Source organism: Arvicola amphibius, chromosome 12 (genome assembly GCF_903992535.2).
Source record: "Arvicola amphibius chromosome 12, mArvAmp1.2, whole genome shotgun sequence".
Taxonomy (NCBI): domain Eukaryota; kingdom Metazoa; phylum Chordata; class Mammalia; order Rodentia; family Cricetidae; genus Arvicola; species Arvicola amphibius.
The window spans coordinates 133,331,931-133,352,313 of NC_052058.2; the positions used below are offsets into that span (position 1 = coordinate 133,331,931).

Here is a 20,383-nt window from a genome sequence, read left to right on the forward strand (position 1 = left end):
GAGCACACATAAGCTCAACCTCTCTGACACCCAGTCAGGGTGGAACAGGCTCACAATTGTGGGCCCTCACAGGTATCTATCAAAACAAAAAGCTGATGAATATGTAATTGAATGGGCGGACCACATTCCTGCCCCATTAAGCAGCAGAACTTGGCAGTTTCAGCCATGTGGTTCTGGTTTTAAGGATAGAAGGAAGGAGTTATGGAATATTCCTCTGCAAGGAAAGAGAGCTACTGAGACCAGGTAGGTGTTCTTGAATGGATGCCTAGAATGGCCATTTCATGAAACTGTGAAGTTGAAGCCTGGGTTGCCTTGGAGACCCCAAGATGCTGGGGATGCCAGAGTGGTGAGACACCTGCTGACGGAAGCTGCTACCAAGGAGTGGAAACAGCCCAAGAGAAAGAAGTGTGTTTCCGACACCAAAGCTGAGAGGAGTGAAGATCTGAAGAGTGTTTTGACATCACACATGGAGACGGAGAGTTTGGAGTTTGCTCAGCTGGTTTGCAGTCTTGCTCTGGTCCAGTATTTCCTCACTCTGCTCCCTTCTCTACATTTTGGAATGGTAATGTAGATCCTGTGGCACCTTATATTAGAAGTGTGTGGTCTGCTTTTTGATTTTGATTTTATAGGGAATTACAGTTAAGAGATTGCTTGAATCTCAGAAGAGACTTTCAACTTTAGACTTGTAAAAAATTTGAAATTGGTATAGACTTCGCTGACTTTTGAAGTTGGACCGAGTGCATTTTTGCATTATGATATGGTTACAAGCCTTTGGGGGCCACTGAGTTGTTGGGGCAGCTGGCCCAATCCCTGCGTTCAGGGGCGTGGCTGCCCCAGGGGAGTAGGATACCCATATATATATATATATATATATATATATATATATATATATATATATCAAAAAAAGGGGGGGGAGGGATTAACTGGTGATCTGAAGGAATAATTGATTTTTGTGAGTTATTGTTTTTTGAAAAACTATATGAGTGTTGATTCTTGTATATTGATATATTGAACATTGTATGAGAGTATGATACTACCTCTGTTTGAAACAATTGTTATATTGACATTGTTTACTATATTGCAATGTACATCTCTACCTCTGATATTATTTATGTAATGACATTGTTTACTATATTGCAATGTACATTTCTACCTCAGATATTATTTATGTAATGACCCTGTTTACATTTGGAAATCATTGTCTTCATTTATTGCACAGTTGTCTATTCTATTAGTCATACAGTTAGATAAGTGTTGAGAATTATATGTTGGTCATATTTATATTTAGGATAATCAGGTTTTTTAGATACATAGAGGTTGTATTTAGTATAGATAGCATAATCTTCAACCTCTTTGAAGAGCTGTGGAACATGGCCTTTAATCTAACCTAGAGTTTTGTAATTATGAGACACAATCACTCCTGGCAACAATGCTCTACTCCCGAGAGAACGTTGAGCACCAAAGACACTCCACTGGGAGTTTGTCTTCTACTTGGCAGAACTGGCCTTGGGGCAAAGAAAAGCCCATACCTCCATTACTGACTAAAGTACGAAATATCCATAAGTGGATAAAACAGAATTGTCTTATCTTGCCAAGACAGGATAAGATAGTTCTACTAAAGGTTCCTTGCCGTTGTATAATGGTATGTCAGGTTTTTTCAGGCCTCAGCCAAAGTTGGTTGCCTCAACATTGCTATCAAGATTTCGTGTGGTTGCCCAGGTAGTCAATTGTCTCTGTCTTCTGTTGCACATTTTGGAAGTTTCTCGTTTGTGCTTCCTGGTTGCTTTGGTAATATTACTTTCCTTCTCAGATCTTTGATGGGGTTGAAGATTAGATAATGGTAGCTACCTTCTACATTATTTAGACTTCCCAAAGTAGAGTGATGAAAAAAAATTTTTGTTATATGCTCCTCGCCTGATATTGTTTACTTCTTGTAATTTTATATGATCTGTTCCCGTTGTATATAGTTGTATTTGGTTTCTGAATCTGCCTTATTTAGACAAAAGGGGGAGATGTTGGGGCAGCTGGCCCAATCCCTGCGTTCAGGGGTGTGGCTGCCCCAGGGGAGTAGGATACCCTTAAAAAGGATCGGGGCGCTGGAAGGAGCCCCGTTTGCTATCCCCCGCGTTACCTTCTGCTCCGCTGGACCCTTGGTTCTGTAAGTTCCCTTATTTACCCTTTTATTAAAACTGATTTATTATAAAAGGACTATTTTGGTTATTTCCAAACCCCTCCGACCGCCGGTACACGCCGGTACCCGCCGGTACCCGCCGGTACCCGCCGGTACACTGAGTAGAATGTGGTGGCACTATTAGGAGGGTTGCCTTCTTGGATTGGTTGTGGTCTTGTTGGAGGAAGTATGTCACTGTGGAGGCGGGCTTTGAGTCTCATATATGACCAAGTCACACCTAGTAAACAAACCACTTCCCATTGCCTGCAAGATATAGGACTCTCAGCTACGTTTCCAGTACCATGTGTGCCTATATGCTGCCATGTTCCACCAAAACATTAATGAACTAAACCTCTGAACTGTACATGAGCCACCCCAATTCAATATTTTCCTTTGTAAGAGTTGCTGCTGTGGTCATGGTGTCTCTTCACGGCTAACCGACATATACCTATTTTATATATTTGGGAACTCAGGGCTGCATAGAAATTTTTCAGGTGAAAGGTTTGCAAATAGAAAGATTTAAAAATTCATCTTGTGATTATACAGCTGCCTGAGTTTGCTTGTTTTATTCCGAATGGTTTTATTGTATTCATGGTTGGGGAGGTGCGAGGGTGTGGCTCATGCTCCAGGTTGGTTCTGTGGATGCCCTAATGGACTCCTTGTGGTGGGAGGGAGCACTCCCACAGCCAGGTGCAGGTCCTCTTGGAAGAAATGAAGAAGTGCTAGAGACCTTGGTGATCCTCATTCTTTTGGTTATCAGACTATTGGAAGGATGATCCCCCAAGAAAGGGGAATTTCTCTAATGATCCCATGCTGGGAAAAGACAAAGCCAGAGCCAGCCAGAGCCAGTGAGGGCTGGACTTTATCTCCAGGAAAGATACTTCTTTCAGTTCTGAGAGTTTGTCAGGCCACCTTGTAGGTAAGACTGGGGTCTAGAAGGTAATGGATGAAGGGTGGGTAGGAAGAAACCTTGGCCAGGACTGCTCTGTTATGCATACCCTCTGTCATCTACTTCAACCTAAACTTCAAGTCAGAACCCTGAAGGACAGGTTGGAGGAGGAGTTGCTGGGCCTCTTCGCTCTTGTTTGGGATGTGGCTGCAAAGGATACATCTCTCCACTTGGCGCTTTTCGCTGTAGCTTGTTTCTGTAGTCGGCCTATTGAGGTGTGTAGCCAAGCCCAGTTTGTTGCAGCCCTCAAGGCTCTGGAACCCTATCACCTTCTAACACATGACCATTAGGTTCCAACTCCTGACGAATCCTCTACCTCCCCATGTTGGCACACTGAAGGCGACGCTTCCAACACGTGGAATTTTGAGGACTGAAAACATACCATAACCCAATCACAGTAAAGGAGAACTGAGAATTGTCCGTAAATGTCAGGTGCTGAGTATGGATGTTGCTGCCAGCTGGGCCTTGACTCCCTTTGTTGAACAAGTTTAGAATCTTCTAGGATGCTGCCTGTTACCTCTAGAAGGTGTTCCCCTCCACCCCCCCCCCCCACCCAGCTTGATTGCTACTTCCAGAAAGGCTTTGTTCTGACTACATGTTGGAGTTGATTCTAGGGGAGTCAGTGGGAACATTGAAAACGACAAAACCTATCTGAGCTGGACAAGGGAGCCCTACAACCCCTGCAGAGCAAGAGGGCCAGCTCAAAACTACATGTTGACTGTCGCATGTGACATAATGTACCTTGATTCTGTGGCTGCTTTGCTTGTCTGTTGTTTCATGGGTTGCTAATTACATCCTAGGATAACTGGCTTCTGATGAGCTAGAACCTGGGAGATTCAATTTGGATTCACTTCTTCAAATTTTTTATTAACCGAGCCTTTTAGTATACAGATGAAAGATAAAAATTTCCCCTTGACATACTCTATATTTGGGAGGGGATGTATCTATCGTTGTGCCTTATTACTCCACCAACGGGAGGGGAAAGCAGCTTGTCTTCCTGATGGTAAAACAAAAAGTGGAAAAGAAAGGGAAGGATAAAGGGAGGAGTAAACGAGCCAACTGAACATAAATGACGCAATATAGAAAAGCTACTATGGGTTACCAAGGAAACAAGAGTTCTCAAAGTGACAGTAAGAAAAGAACATCAGGTTGTTGTGACAAATGACACTTGAAGCAACACTTTCCTTGTGGTGCTTGTTTTTTAATTAACACGGCTCTGAACAGAACATTATTATTGAATGATAGATTAATGTGGCAAAGGAAGAACACAGCCTGTGGATTTGTTTTTTCCAACGGTCGGATAACTCGAAAGGGAAGGCAGAAGATAGCAGGACCACCAGACTCCACGCTGGGGGAGGGCGGCTGAGGAGGACTAGCAAAGTTGCAGGCAGAGTGTGTGCACGGTGTGGTTTCATGGCTCCTGAACACAGCGGTCGCCAAGCAGCAGTGAGCAAAGCAAGGCTAAAAATACAACGGTCGTGTGACATCAAAATGATCGGTGGCTTAAACTTTTGAATACGTAGTGTCTATTGCTGGTGCTTGCTGATTAGTGTTTTAACGTCTGCTGTCAAAGATGAAAACATATGTGTATGTGTGTGCGCACATGCACATACAAATATAAAACCAATCCCCCACTCTCTCTTCTCTCCCATAGTAATATATGGCGATCGGTGAAGTTCTCTGATATCATGAGTTCCTAACCTACAGCGTCAGGGGGCTGAGTAGGTGACTGCACAGACTTTATAGATATAAAAAGACACTATGCCTGAAGGATATACATAGCAAATAATAGGCAGACTCTTTCTCTGGTTGTGGCAACTGAGGACGGGGCATCTTTAAAGCTTATCACATCATCCATCCACGTCTCTCCCAACATCCCTGTCTTCACTTCATCCACTCCAGATCTGGCTACCTTGATCGGTTCAGGAGATTCCTGATGCTCTTATTATTTTTACCCAGAGCCTAAAACGGCATCCCTGACACAATGAGGACCAGCACGCACCAAGTGCTGCAAGCTCCCGACCTTTCAAAGGCACAGACACAAGAAAGACACTTTGAGGAGAACACAGAATATAGTTCCAAATGGTGCAGGTAACACACTGCGTTTCCCCTGTGTGTTTTCATCTGCAGGGGGCTAACCTGGGAGGAGTTTCCAAGTGCTTCTCACCCAGTCTGGGATGCTTCAGCTTCCTTCCTCGGGTACCTTACTGTCATCTGCGGTGGGTTCACAGCTTTTGGACAGGCTTTGACCGCAAACGCTTCATCTCTGTGCATCTGGAAGGCACTGGCAGCCTTCTTGCTGGCTTGTGTCTGTGAGGATGTTGTTACAGCAGATAGCTCTGTTAAGACAGAGATAATGTCTCCTGCTGGACCAGAGGCAAGTTTCGCTCTTTGGTATTATAAAAATAGCATCTCATTTGGCAGCAAAGGCTGTACAGTGTTCTGGAATCCCATTACAAACACCTGGGGCCTTCTAAGCTCAGGGGGCCTGAGTTGTGGGATAAACCCACAGTGGATGTGGAATCCAACAAGCTGCTTTCACATCATCTCCACTGGGTTTAGAGGAAAACAGTTCCCATGACAAATATGGGGTAATAAAGACTTTTGTCTCAGAGCAAGGTATTGGGTATCTTCTAGCATCATAACACAAAGCAGTTCACCCTGGCAAGAGGGAAACCCAGAGTCCCTGAGACTACTGAAACTGCTCATGCCCTTTGCCCATCATACTTCCCATTTATATCTGCTTTAGTCTCCTGACTCTCTTGTTTTTAATAAAAAAAAAATACAAATCACTACCGTTTCTTGGGAATGCATGTATGTATATTTGAATGCATGCTTGTACAAATGGGTGTGGATGCCAGAGATTGACATTGAATACCTTCCTCTGTCCTCTCCCCCGTATGTTTTTGAGTCAGGGTCTCTCACTGAACCTGGAGCTCAACTGGTTTGGCCAGGCTGCCTGGCCGGTGAGCTCCCACAATCCATCTGTCTCTGCCTCCAATGTTCTGTAATTAGAGGCATGCCCAACTCCGCCCAGTTTTTCACATGCATGCTGGGGATCCATACTAGCAAACACTGGGTGTATTGAGTCATTTTACTAGTTTTATCAATACACAAGCTTCCTGTGATGGTCTCAGTGTCTCGCTGACAGATATTGATTCTCCTTTTTTGAACATGTCCTTACTTTACATCTCAGAAGGCTATGCTAACTAATCTTGTACCTTTCTTGTCTCTGTGCTTGGTTTATCCTTCTGTGTGGAATTCTGGTTCCATACAATGGAGGTCATGCTTAGAAGCTAAGATGTGGACTGTGAGCCTCAATGCAGTATTTCAGAAGCTGCCATATTAGAAGTTAGGGTCGTTGCAAATCAACCAATTATGCTACTCTTTTGAAGCCTCGATTAGAGCTCTAGACATGGAGGCTTTGTGAGTGGAAAAAGCTGGAGAGACAGGCCCCTAAGTACTGCCCTTCTGACAGTTCAGGAAGTTCTGCAAGTTCTGGAAAAATGCTGTCCAGTCACAGTGTAGCCTGTTCACTCAGGGTCACAGTGTATAGAGAAAGGACACAGGTGAAAATCCACCAAAGGAAGAAGCAACGTTTTGCTAAAGACAGAGCCAATTTCCTTCCTGTTCTCTGGAGCCTTAGGGTTTGTTGCTATCTTAATGTCTCTGCATGACAATGCGCATGAGTGTAGCCCCAAGAGGGAAGACCAGAAAAGCCTCAGTGTCTACAGGTTTTCCTGAGGACCTTCAAGTAGCGTGGTTGGTGACTGATGGGTTGATTTACTACCCTTCATTTTGACGTAATTCAGATTCTGGGAAAATGCAGTCCCCTGCAGTTTAGACTTTTCCCTACAGGACCTAGCAGCTTCTGAAAAGATGGTGTTGTCAGGGTGCGGTGACTGGGGAAAGATTACTCCCGCCTTCAGTAAGCTGCTATTGTGTGTCCAAAGCCCTTACCCAGTTTTCTTTCTAGTATAGCCATACTCCATAAGTATTGCTTATGGAGGCTGGAGACTGTTTAGGTGGGATGTTTTGGCTTCAGCTTCAACATTCTGATACAGAGGAGCAAGTCTGCCGGAAGTTCCTTTAGAGGATCAATTCAAACCATGATTGCTAGTAAAACCAGGCAATGACGATTTCCACAGGGGACATCTTCACTCAAGGAAGTGGAGAATTTGCTGAAAACACACACAATTATTTGTGTTTTCACTTCATTTTTATCTTTTTTTTTCTTTATTTCTTCTTTACGGAGTAGTGATTCAGTTGAGCATTATTCAGTGTCCACGAGTTTCTAGGAATTGTGCAATTTGCGTGCTGTTGTATTTTAACCTTAACCCAATATGATCTGATAAGATACAAAGAGATATTTTAATTTTATTATATCTATTGGCATTTGATTTGTGACTGAGTATGTGGCAAATTTTAGAGAAAGTTCCATGAGGTTCTGAGAAGAAGGTATATTCTTTTGTGTTTGGGTGAAATGTTCTATAGATGTCTCAAATTCATTTATGTCTCAACACCTGTTATTTCCCTTATTTCTCTGCTAATTTTCTGTCTGGGGGACCTATTCATGGGTGAGAGTGGGGAGCTGAAGTCTGACTACTATTCTGTGGGGTTATATGTATGATTTAAACTTTAGTAATGTTTAAACTTTAGTAATGCCATTTTATTTGGGGCATAAATGTTCTAAATTGAGACTTAATCTTGATAGATTTACCTTTCATGAATATGAAATGTCTTTCTCCATCTATTTTGATTAATTTTAGTTTGGAATCTTTTTTATCAGATACTAGTACAAATGCTCCAGCTTGTTTTTAGGTCAATTTGATTGGAACTTCTATCCCAACCCTTTACTTTCAGGTAATATCTGTCTTTGAAGTTAAGTTTGTTTTTTGTATGCAGCAGAAGGACAGCTTCTGTTTTTGTATCCATTATGTTAGCCTGTGCCTTTTTATAGGTGAATTGATATCATTGATATTAAGGGGTATTAATGATCAGTGATTATAAATCTCTGGGTTTTTCTCTTTTTGGTTTTGTTGGTGGCGGTGATAGTGTTTTGGGATTTCCTATGTAGGATTATCTATTGCCTGTGTTTCCCTGGGAGCAACTAACTTCCTTGGTTTGCTCTTTTTCTTCTAGTACTTTCTTCAGGGAGGATTTGTGAGTAGGTATTGTTTAAATGTAGTTTTGCCATTGAATATTTTGTTTTCTCCTTTAATGGTGATTGAAAGTTTTGCTGAGTATAGCAGTCTGAGTTGACATCTATAGTTTTTTACTGTCTATAAAACATCTGTCCAGGACTTTCTGGCTATTATTGTCTCCATTGAGAACTTGGGTATTTTTTCTAATAGGTCTGTCTTTATATTTTAGTTTGCTTTTTTCCTTTGCAGTTCTTAATATTCTTTATTCTATATGTTTAGTGTTTTGATTATGTTATGGCAGCTGGATTTTTTTTTATTTTGATCCAATCTATTTTTTGTTCTGTAAGATTCTTGTATCTTCTTAGGCATGTCCTTATTTAGACTTGGAAAGTTTTCTTTTATTATTTTGAGTCTTCTGTAATTTCTGTGCCCTTGAGCTAGTACTCTTCATCTTTTTCTATCTATATCATTCTTAGGTTTGGTATTTTCATGCTGTCCCACATTTCCTGAATGTTTTGCGTGAAGACTTTATTTAATTTAATTTTTTCTTTGACCAGTGGATCCACTTCCTCTAGCATGTCTTCAGTGCCTGAGATTCTTTCTTGCATTTCTTGCATTCTGTTGTTATGCTTGTATCTGTAGTTACTGTTTCTTCACAGATTTTCCATTTCCAGAATTCCCTCAGTTTATGTTTTCATTATTGCTGCTAATTAAATTTTCAAGTCTTCAACTGTTTCCTTGCCTGTTTAGTTTTTTTTTTTTTTTGATTTTTTATGGAAATTTTTTATTTCCTTTTTAAGGGCCTCTCTCATTTTTTTTCCAGTTTATTTATTTTTTATTAAAAATTGCCATCTCCTCCCCTCCTCCTCCCCCTTCCCTCCCCTCCCCTCCACCCCCACCCCCACTCCCTCCCTCTTGAGGCCAAACAGCCATCAGGGTTCTCTACACTATGTTGAGTCCAAGGTCCTCCCAACTCCCCCCAGGTCCAGGAAGGTAGGAAGGTGAGCAACCAAACTGACAAGGCTCACACAGAGCCCGTCCATGTCGTAGAGACCAAGCCCATCGCCATTGTCCTTGGCTCCTCGGTCATCCTCCACCATCAGCCACCCTCAGAGAGTCCGATTTGGTCGCATGTTCCATCAGTCCCATTCCAAGTGGACTTGGTGGTCTCCCATTAGTTCTGTCCTGCCGTCTCAGTGGGTGAACGCATCCCTCATGGTTCTGACTTTCTTTCTCATGATCTCTCTCCATCTGCTCCTCATCAGAACTTTGGGAGCTCATTCCGGTGCTCCTATGTGGGGCTCTGTCATTTTCTCCATCCAATGCCAGGTGAAGGTTCTATGGTGATATGCAAGATATTTATGAGTATGGCAATAGGATCTGGACATTTCTAGCACCCTCCCCTCAGCTGCCCAAGGACCTAGCTGGGGGCGTCTTCCTGGACACCTGGGAACCCCTCTAGAGTCAAGTCTCTGCCAACCCTAGAATGGCTCCCTTAATTAAGATATATAATTCCTTGTTCCCATATCCACCCTTCCTATATCCCAACCATCCTATTCCCCCAAGCTCTTCCCATCCTCCACTTCACACTTTTCTCGCCCCATCCCCCCTCCCCCCATCCCACCCCACCCCTATGTTTCCATTTTTTGTCCGGCAATCTTGTCTACTTCCAGTATCCAGGAGGATAACTATATGTTTTTCTTTGGGTTCACCTTCTTATATAGCTTCTCTAGGATTTTTACGAATTATAGGCTCGATGTCCTTTATTTATGGCTAGAACCCAATTATGAGTGAGTACATCCCATGTGCATCTTTTTGGGCCTGGGTTACCTCACTCAGGATGGTGTTTTCTATTTCCCTCCATTTGCATGCAAAATTCAAGATGTCATTGTTTTTTACCGCTGAGTAGTATTCTAGCATGTATATATTCCACACTTTCTTCAACCATTCTTCCACTGAAGGGCATCTAGGTTCATTTTTATCTTTAGCAGCTACTCCTTCCGCAGCTCCCTGGAGAATAAGAATGAGGTGGGTTTTTTTTGTTTGTTTTTTTTTTGTTTGTTTGTTTTTTGTTTTGTGGGTGGGGAAACTGCCTGCAAGACCTGGCAGTGCTAAGCTCTGAGACCACAGTCTCCGCTGGCTTGATGGACTGCTGAATGCTAAACACACATTTATTGTTGCATTGTCGGCAGATATTTCTGCCCATTGTGGTTGATAATTGTCTGGACATGTGAAGTACCCCATGTCCTCTATCTACCTGTGCGTGTCTAGAAGAGCCCATGCATGTCTCACAGGTTTGGCCCATGAATGGTCAGAGCAAAGGGGCTGTGGTACCATGGTTGTCATGCAAACAGGTGCGGATAATGTGGAATCTTTATGGACAGCGCGGGGGGGGTGGGGGGGAGAGGACAAAGAACACCCTAGAAGGAAAGCTCTGGTGTCAGCTAGCTGCACACCCCTAGGTAGAAACCTGAAGAATCCTAAGTCAACCACAGACATCCTTGCGTATCCACCATGACTTCTAATAGCCCAGATGTGGAGACAGCCTAGACGTCCATCCAGGTGAAGAAGAAAGAGAATATGGTGTGTGTGCAGACGTGGGGGTTCTGTTCACCCCAAAGGAACAACGGGAGGTGTCGTTTGCCGTAAACGGATGGAAACGGAAATTATCATACTAAATGAAAAAACTAGAGGGACTCAGAAGAAGAGATATGTCATTTTTTTCCATCTGTAGGATCCAAATTTTAAAAACTACATGGCACGAAAGCAGAAGGGGGAACTTTGGGCAATGGGATGAGATACTGGGTGGGATGTGGGTATGACCAACATGCGTTTTCTAGGACTATGAAATGTCATAATGAGACACTGTTTTCAGCAATAAATATATACCTTAAAAATCAGACTGGCAATAGTGCCATGAATGTAGACTTGTGCTTTCGCTGCCCCTTTGGGGGAGTGTGTTTCCTTTGATACTCCTTTGCATTTTAACATGGATGTAATATTAACTCCACCTTAATTGCTGGCATGTTACCGTGAATGAAATACTTCTGCTAAAATCCTTAGGGGAATGACAGGAGTAGCTGTCTCCAGGGCAATATAAGATCCTCAAGTAAAGAGGATGGAGCTGGGGTACCAACTGAGATTGTTACAGTTTGTGTGAAGGTGAGGACAGTGGCCCCTGTTTCTATCTCACGAGGGATTGCATGTCACAAGGTAGTTTTATCTTGGCTGCCCTCTCAGGGATCACGGGAGGACCTCATTCTTCCTAATAAGGGTGATGTTAGCAAAAGGTCAGTTAGTGTTTGTTATTTATAAGCCCTTTGCTTATTAGGCACCAAAGGCTCAAAGAGCCAGTTTAAGTTTAGAAAACAGAGATCTAGTATGAATCAGGTAAAACATGGCTGGAAACACATTAGAAATCAGTGTGAGGGTGCTATGAGCGAGCACAAAATGGCGTACATTGAAGGTTCGGGTAGCCCCAAAGTAAATAATACCATAATCTAATATATGACTTTTTGGCATATGCCTCTTTTGTATGATTTGCATTAATAAAACATTGAGGGGAGGAGCCTGAGCCTTTGTCTTCCATCAGCCAGCCAGTGTCTTCCTCTAGGTCTGTGTGCCTACTTCCAAATGCCATGTGCCCACCTGCATGGGTGCCATTGCTCTCCTGTGTGCTTGTGGGCGTTGGATGCCTGCTTGCTTCTGCCTGCCTGGTGGCCCCCTGCTGAATAAAGCATGTCTTATATGTGCTTGATTGGCCTCCCATGATCCTCCTTTCCTGACATGGAAACTTGCATCTGACAGGCCTTCTCAGTAAAAAGGAAGTTTCCTTTAGTGGGGCTGCCCACAAGTCATTTCTTTATTGCTTGTATTTGTCCAGGGGACAGAGACTTGGCCTAGAGGGGGGTAGGAGATAGCGCTGGGAAACCGAGTGAAAATGGCTAGATGCTTGGTGCTCTCAACTGGTTAGTAGCCAGAGCAAAACGGGAAAGTGGGTGGGTTTCGTGGTCGTTCCCCAGGATAAACATTTCTCCATCTTTATTCATCTGTTGATCAAGCCAATGCTTTCTGACTGGACATGAATAAAATTCAATCTTAGAGTGCCAGTTTTTTTTTAAAAAGAAAATTTCATTTTAGGTTGTCTGATAAGAAAGGAGGCATATTAAAAATCTGGGTTTTTTTTTTTCCAGCTGAACAGTATCTAGGGAGTTGAAGTTTTCTCTGGTGAAAGTCAGTAGTGGTACATGCCAGTTCTTGCAGAGGAGGCCACATCCTCTGCCATGCTGAGCCAGGTGGGGCCAGCAGAGGCTCCGTGGCATCCCTGCTCTCCCTTATTTTACCCCATCCTGCTGCTTCTGACAGCACCTATGCCTCTGTGCAGGCCTGTGCTACCCGACTCTTGGACTGTGGGTCACGCCCATCGGACACGTGTGGTCCCACCAGCAGCAGAAGTCTGATTCCACATCCTCAAAAGCGCATGTCAAAGGTTTCAGAAGCAGGAGGGCTGCCGTTTGCTAGCCAGAGTTCCTATTCCAGAAATACTGCACATGCGGGCTCCTGACTAATGATGAGGTAATGTCCCAGCAATGCTGCTATAAAAAGAACGGGTCAAGTCAACGGGGTCCTGAAAACATCTGACCTCCCCTTCATCAAAACTTAGTAACACTGCCCACTCTGGAAAAGAGTGGTGTAACCTCGCCTGGAACCGCTGACCCAGAACTCTCTGCTACTGCCTAGCTCCAGAGCAGATACGCACGTCTATTTAACCAAGGGCAAGAGAAGAATTCAAAATTGGAAGTGGTTTGCTGAATGCACATCGATTTTGTGTGATAAAGTCAATAACTCCAACCTTGACCCATCCTAAATCGGGAGCGGCCTCTATTTAAAATCAGCCACGGTCCCTCCGCTGGCCCCTGTCTCTGCCTTTTGCTGCATTTCATTTATTGTATTTTATTGTCATGAGGAGGTCTTAATCTGTAACCCAGGCTGGATTTCAATTTAAGCACTTCCTGTCTCAGGCTCCAGCACAGTAGGGATTAGAAGCCTGTTCCATGATACCTGACTGAGCCCACCCATTAGCAGGAAGGTTCGTTCTGCTTCCTTCTTTCTGGAAGCACCCACCATCTGTGAGACGCCAGTGGTTTGTGAGAAGTGACATACCGTGTGGCGAGGTTCTGGCCTTCACACAGATATTCACCGAATCCTGTCCAGACAGCGATTGGACACAGGCCACCTGAACCAGCAAAAGTGCTTTGCCGGCTCTTCTGGACTCGGCAGAGCTGCAGGGCTGTTTTTATGTGGCTGTGTTTTGGGAGTACTGTGTTATATAAACTCCAAAGCAATAAGTTCAGTTTCAGAGGGGCCTGAAGATCAGCAAATAACACAAGAAATATGACTGGTGTCGGCCTGCGGCAGAGTGGTAAACCCTGACAAACATTACAGGTTCGTCTGGCCAACTGGCTCCCGATTAGCTCCTGTCAGTTTGAGGTCCCAATAGGTTAGAAGGTGGAAATAAGGGGCAGTTATTTATTATTTTTCTTTCCGATTTTCCAGGTTCCAGTTTCTTTGACATTCCAACCAGAAGTAACAAAACAAAACAAATAAACAAACCTGTGCATGAGCTTGGGACTAAAGCAGTGTGTCTCAGGAGCTGCGGAGATGGCTCAGAGTTAAGGACACTTGCTGCCCTTCCTTCTAGAGGACTCTGGCTCAGTTTCTGTCACCCAAGTTGAGTGGCTCATAGCCACTTGTAACTGATGCCCTCTTCTGGTACCCTTGGGTACTACACACATATGGTACACAGACGTATATTGCAGCACACATACATACATATAAAATAAATAAAAATTTAGAAAAATAATAAAAATAAAGAAGTGCTATGTCTCAAGTGACAACTCTAACAGGTTAAGTGACTGTTGCTAGTGTTACCAGCATAAGAGGTCTCAGAGGTCCCTATAGTTACTGCAGAATGTCACAATGTAGTCAGCAGATTCTCCTAAGTTTTGGTAATGTATCTATCTATCTATCTATCTATCTATCTATCTATCTATCTATCATCTATCTATCATCTGTCTATCTGTCTATCTATCATCTACCATCTGTCTGTCTGTCTGTCTCTATCTCTCATCTGTCTATCATCTACCATCAGTCTGTCTGTTTGTCCCTATCTATCTATCAATCAATCTATCTATCTGTCTGTCTGTCTGTCTGTCTCTATCTATCTATCTATCTATCTATCTATCTATCTATCATCTATCTATCTATCCATCCATTGGGCCCCTTGCTCAGTGGCAAAGCACTTGTACAGCACACATAAGACCCTGCATTGGATCCCCAGCACACAGGAATGGAGTAAATAAAAACCATCAGGGCGCAGTACTTTTCTGGACAGATAACAGTCGACACGTGCTTCATAAGCATCAGTACCTAGGGAATCAGACCTTGTGACTTAGAGAAATTGAGATATTGAGAAGTCATGGGCAACAACAAACTATCTATTTAAATTGCCACTAAGTATTACTTGGGATTAAAGGAGTGTCTTAACAGGTAAGTGACTGGGATCCACAAGGTTACTGCAAGAAATTATTGTGGTGGACTGCCTCTATCTGACTGCACTGGAGAGATCCTAGAAAGAAAATTAACTATTCAAGACTTTAGACTTTCAACTCAAATTTCTTGTATCATGGCCTCCAATCAATCCGTGATCCTTTGGAACTGCAAAAATAGGAGATAGCACTCACCGCCAAGCCTGTGGTTTGATTCAGTAAACCACAGGTGGAGCCACAGTGTGTCCATGACATGTAAGTGACATTCTGGGTACTGAATGAGAAAGAATGCATCCTAAAGAAATGAAGGAGAAGAACAGAGTCGGAGTAGCTGAAAGTGTGAACCATGAAGCTCAAAATCTGGAGAACAACTGGACTGGTACTCACTTTTCAGCCTTGCTAGCTTATCGATCAGTTGCATCTGAAATATTTCCTCCAAATTGGCCTTGTTGTGTGGACCATCATGCTCCCTGGTCTCTCAAGTTGAAGTCAGCAAGGCTGAGAGCTTAAAGGAAGATGAGGATCATAGTTACAGTGTTTGTATCAGACGGACCAGAGCCAAGAAAACAGATGTTTCAAGAAAGAATTGTAATATAGATCCAGATTTTTTTTTAGGGGAGCAAGGAGGGTTGACCATTAGGCTACTCAGATAATAATAACTGCAGAATCCACCACCCCGGGACTGAAAGAATGGAGAGGGATTGACATTCTGCTGAGATAAGCCCTCTCTCTCCGTGGGCCTTGTTGTGTATTACCGTCACCATGGGAACCACACTTCTGTCAGCCCCAGAGGATCTCCTAAAACTGCCAGGGTTGTTTGAGCTCCAGGTGCCACTGCTGTCCCTGCTAATAGCTCCTAGCTGTCAGCAACATCTGTCAGATCCACCAGTGTCCCTGGAGCCTGCACTTGTTGGCGGCCATCAAGGGATTGGCCACGGCTACCAAGGCATTATCTGCAACATTAGGCTTTTCGTTTAAGGTGGCACCCGCCAGTCTTCGAATAGACGAATCGAATCAACAGTCTGCAGGAAAGGAAATCTAAGATATAGTTTGATTCAGTGCATGCAAGAAGGGTAAAAAAAAAATCCATGATATGAAAGAGGATAAAGGCAAGCAAGAAAAATGACCACAAAAAGCTCACCCTAGGGACAACAGCTATGCATACCCAGCCTTCTCCACATTATGCTTCTATACAACTGAAGTGCTGGGGTTGGGCATTGGAGAGCAGTCTTACTGTCTGCGGTGTCTGCCACAGCAGACAGCCTGGGGTGAACGCTTTAGATAATAAAGGCTGACGCCCACAAGGACTTCTGAAGGGGAGTGAGAGGGAAAGAAACTCCAGCAGGTAATTTACTAAGGAACAGTCTTGGCAAGAATCAAGTCTTAAGAATTTGTCCTTGAAGGTGTGAGGAGGTGGGGGAAGAACTGGACTGAGTGAGATCAAAATGCATTGTATGAAATTCTTCAAGAATTAATAGACACATTTTTTAAAAAAAAAATTGTGTTATGTCACGTGATGCAATTATTCTTGAAGCAATAATTTACAAACAAATCGAAAGATGTTTATAGCTATATCTTATATGGACTCCTATGCAAGCGGAAAATGTAGAATTAATACCTAGTTAAGAAACAGAAATACTACCTTTGTGTCGTAGGGTGGCTTCTCCAAAGACAGACTTTTACCTCTGTCTGCCATTCATACTGTGGGATTATGAACGGACCGCGCGGTCTCCTCCGTCTAGGTTCCTGTTTTCTCAACTGAATTTTATCATCCAGTTCACACTAAAGACACCAGCAAGTGAAGCACGATGGGCGTGGTGACAAGGTTTAGCTATGCCCTATGAGTGGCACAAGGATCGGTTCCGACACCGATCTGTTGTAGGTATATATGCACTAACCACTGCACACAGACTGTTACGGAGGCCAGCATGCAGGCGTACACACAGCGATTTTTTTTCTTCCAGCATTGAAGGTTTCAAGGCCTCCCATTGAAAATCTGGCTTTGCTAGGAACCTTGAACATAACTACAAGGGCGATTCTACCCAGAGGCTGATCCATGCCTCAGTTTCCCATAAATTGTTCCCATAAATGAACGCGGCCTCTCCAGTTGCCTTTTGGAGCGCTGCGGAGTTCCTCTGCCTGGAGGCCGCTCCCTTAGCGTCTCAGTCTTAGAGACCGCGCTTCAGAAAGTTCCCTGCCTAACCTACAGGATCGGAACTGAGCAGCTCCTGAAGTGTGTGTGGCTCCTTCTCTCACCGACCCTGTTCCCAACCTCACCTGCTTATTAGCAGTGCTGGACCATAGGACCTCAAAGCCCAGTTAATTGCACTGCACCGCTTCACCGTTGTTTGTATACCATACTGTGAAATATTAACTATTATACGGCGATGAAAAGCCATCATTCCACGTGTTCACTACGGGGCGTCTTCCTCCTTGGCAAGCAGATCTTTTAAAATCTAGGCGTTCGTTCTTTAACAAAAAGAGCCTCTTGTTCCCACACCGGGAGTCGAACCCGGGCCGCCTGGGTGAAAACCAGGAATCCTAACCGCTAGACCATGTGGGAACTGACGAAAGCTCCGTGTTGTTTGAGTCTATTGAATCATTCATAACTGTTCCCGCCCACAGCGCCCCGCCCTAAGTCTCAGCAGGCCCGGTTCTGCGCCTGCGCGCCAGCCCTGCACCTTCCCGGGTCTCTGCAATGCTGGGGACGTTCTTCCCCGTCCTTGCTGCGGTGCGGCTTCACAGAGTCCCTTTCTTGGCCCGCTTTCTAAAACTCGGTTTCAGGCTCTGCTCTGCAGTAGCAGGAACAATAATCTGAATGGGTCAGAACACTGGTGCAAGGAAACGGCAGAACAGGAGAGTGGTCCCCAAGGCTCAGAGCCTAGTTTTGAAAAACGCTGGCTATCAGACCGGCTTTCCCCATCACAGTTTAGATCGCCATTTTCACCGTTTAATTTTCCTTTATTGAGATTATATCAAAACTCTGAACTAAAACCGAACGAATGAAATCCCCAGACAAGGGCTATATTATGCGCAAAAGGCCTTTGAAGTGCTATTTTAAGATCTGGCGTAGTAGCCTTATGTTATGGGTGGGGGCAGGGTATTTAATCTCTGATCACCGAAACTCAGATGTCGGCATGATGAAAGAATTCTTAATACTCGCAAGCGTCTGTGTAAAGAAACCCCTGTAAATAAGATCAACAACCAGTCAAGCACTGTAAAGTGTTCGCTATCCTCGTAAGCATACAAAAACCACCACAGGGAGGAAGTGGCGAGTATCAGAAAGTAAGCGGAGGCCTTAGAGGAGACAGTTCTGATTGGATCGGAGAAGACAACCCGCTTGCTGGGTACCACAGCAGTTACATTTTAATTGTTTGACAAACCGATTGATTGCGTCTAGAATTCTGGCTTGGATTCTCAAGCTGGGGTACTCTACGCCAAACTTTAAGCTCTGCCCACAATTTAAAGCCGTACTAAAATACACCTGCTGAAGAGCACCACAGACTATGACAATAGATAGCTCCCAAGAATAACTCCCTATATTCCCTATGGAGACCTGTCGTGATCACATTTAGGAAGGACTGTTGCAGAGCAGAGAGACGGCTGGTAGTAAAGAGTAATGAACACGACTTGGGAAGTGCGGCTCTTTAGTTTGCTTGCTTCCCTAAGACAGAATAAGGCCATTTACCTTCCTTACAGATGATTACTTAGAGATGATCTGCTCTCGGTTGCCCTGCTGTGTGGTCGCCCTTGCCATTTCCAAGTCTGCCTGGCGATGAAAAGGCACAAGATGGGCACAGACTGCAGCCTGGCCTGCTTAGGAAAACAGTGGTAGTTTCTCTCTGTCGGTGGATTGTCTGGATACTGTAGATTCTGAGGCCCAGAACCACGAATCACAGAGTAAGAGCATCTAAGCAGCTTGCAGCATTCAGTGTGCATTTACAGTTGGAAATCGAGTTTTATTGCACGAAATAACTGAATATTTGGGCCGATTTGTTAGTACTACTTGCTGAGACAATAGCTTCTTGCATTGAAAGACTCACTATGAAGCGCAAAAGGGTTTTGTACTAGCTGACGGCCTCGTTGATGGTTTGGGGTGAGGAGTTTTGAGGGAGGTATAGACGAAATTTAAGTACAACGAGAAAGAAGGCTTGGCTAATTAAGAACAAGGCAGGAATACCTCACATTTCTAGTTTCTGTCTTTTATTGGATACTTGGTTTTGTGTGTGTGTGTGTGTGTGTGTGTGACTTAAAGTTCTTTACAGAGGTTAGACTGCTTTTGAGCTAATAATCTTCCTGCCTCAGCCTCTTAAGCGAACACTTGGTATGCTTTAGTAATAAGATTTAGATCTAAGAAACTTTTAGATCTGAACACGACCCGTAATTTTCAAGGCCCAAACCTTAAAAGCATTGACAACGTTTTGTTGTTGTTCTTGTTTGCCCCAAATCTTCCCATTCATGGCGCGAGTGAAATCCCTGCAGGAGATTTTTCTTGTATTGAGGCCATGACACAGATATATTGAGATATTATAAAAATAATGAAAAAAGCAGAAAACGCTATCTCCATAAAGGAATGGGAAATTACATGAGGATGGCCATTCTAAATAAAAGACCACGAAGCTCTACTGACGGTAGGTTGTAGGTGGTGCCCTAGGAAAGTGAGCTGTTCCCTGGCAGAACAGGGTTAATGATATGGATAGAGATGGGGCTCCAGTAGCTTGTGGCTTCCAAAGGTCCACTGTGAATTTAAACCTGGTCCTAGGCTGGTGGCAAATGGGGCCTTTGGGAAGTGGGGCCTAGGGAGAAGCACTTCAGTTCTTAGGCCTGCCTTCTGGAAGTACTTTCCCTCCCCGGAGAGGATGGTGAGAAAGGTCTCTTTGAACCTGGTGTTAGTGTAGGAGCCAGCCATGATAAGTTAAATATGGGCAGGTCACCCCAAGGAAGTTCTTTACTTTCAACCATTATCACCTGCCAGTGTAGGACTCGGCCATTGATGAGTTCAATAGAGGCCCGAGTCTCAGAAGTTTACCAGGCAGCAATACCTGGTTGCAGGAAGGACCATAAACTAATAAGACCTGACCACCACCCAAGAGCAGACCATCCAAAGGAAATGCCTAGCATTCCAACTGCTGTAGATAAGATCACCTGCCAGCACACACTCACCAGAACACACCTAGACAAATGTCAGCCAATCAGGGGTGCTGAACCTCAGAAACCCCTCACCCCCACCTTTACTACTATGAAAGCCCAACTCTAACTGAGCTGGGGGCTCTCCCTTTATTCCAATACGTTGGACATGCAGAGAGATCAAGTTTGCAAACTTGCATATAATAAAGGCTCTTTGCTTTTACATAGAGGACTCAGTCTCTTTGTTGGCTTTTGGGGGACTTCGTGGACTTGGGCATAACAGTGTTCAAGACGGAATCATTGGCTCACGTCCAAGGTACCACCACCACTGCCATTTGCCATGACATGATGACAGGGGTGGAGCTGAAGCCACAGCCGTGACGTCTGCTCTCTAGCCCACCTCGTTCTTGTGAGTGTCTCTAAAAACAGGCTTTATTTATGGTAA

The 20,383-nt window shown here is 44.0% G+C and overlaps 1 non-coding gene across 1 annotated transcript; it reads right to left on the bottom strand.

Annotated features, from left to right (window-relative positions):
• Positions 1-17,302: 17,302 nt before the first annotated feature.
• Trnae-uuc lies at positions 17,303-17,374 on the bottom strand. Its single transcript has one exon. It is a non-coding gene; the product is annotated as a tRNA-Glu (tRNA).
• Between the last annotated feature and the right edge of the window lie 3,009 nt (positions 17,375-20,383).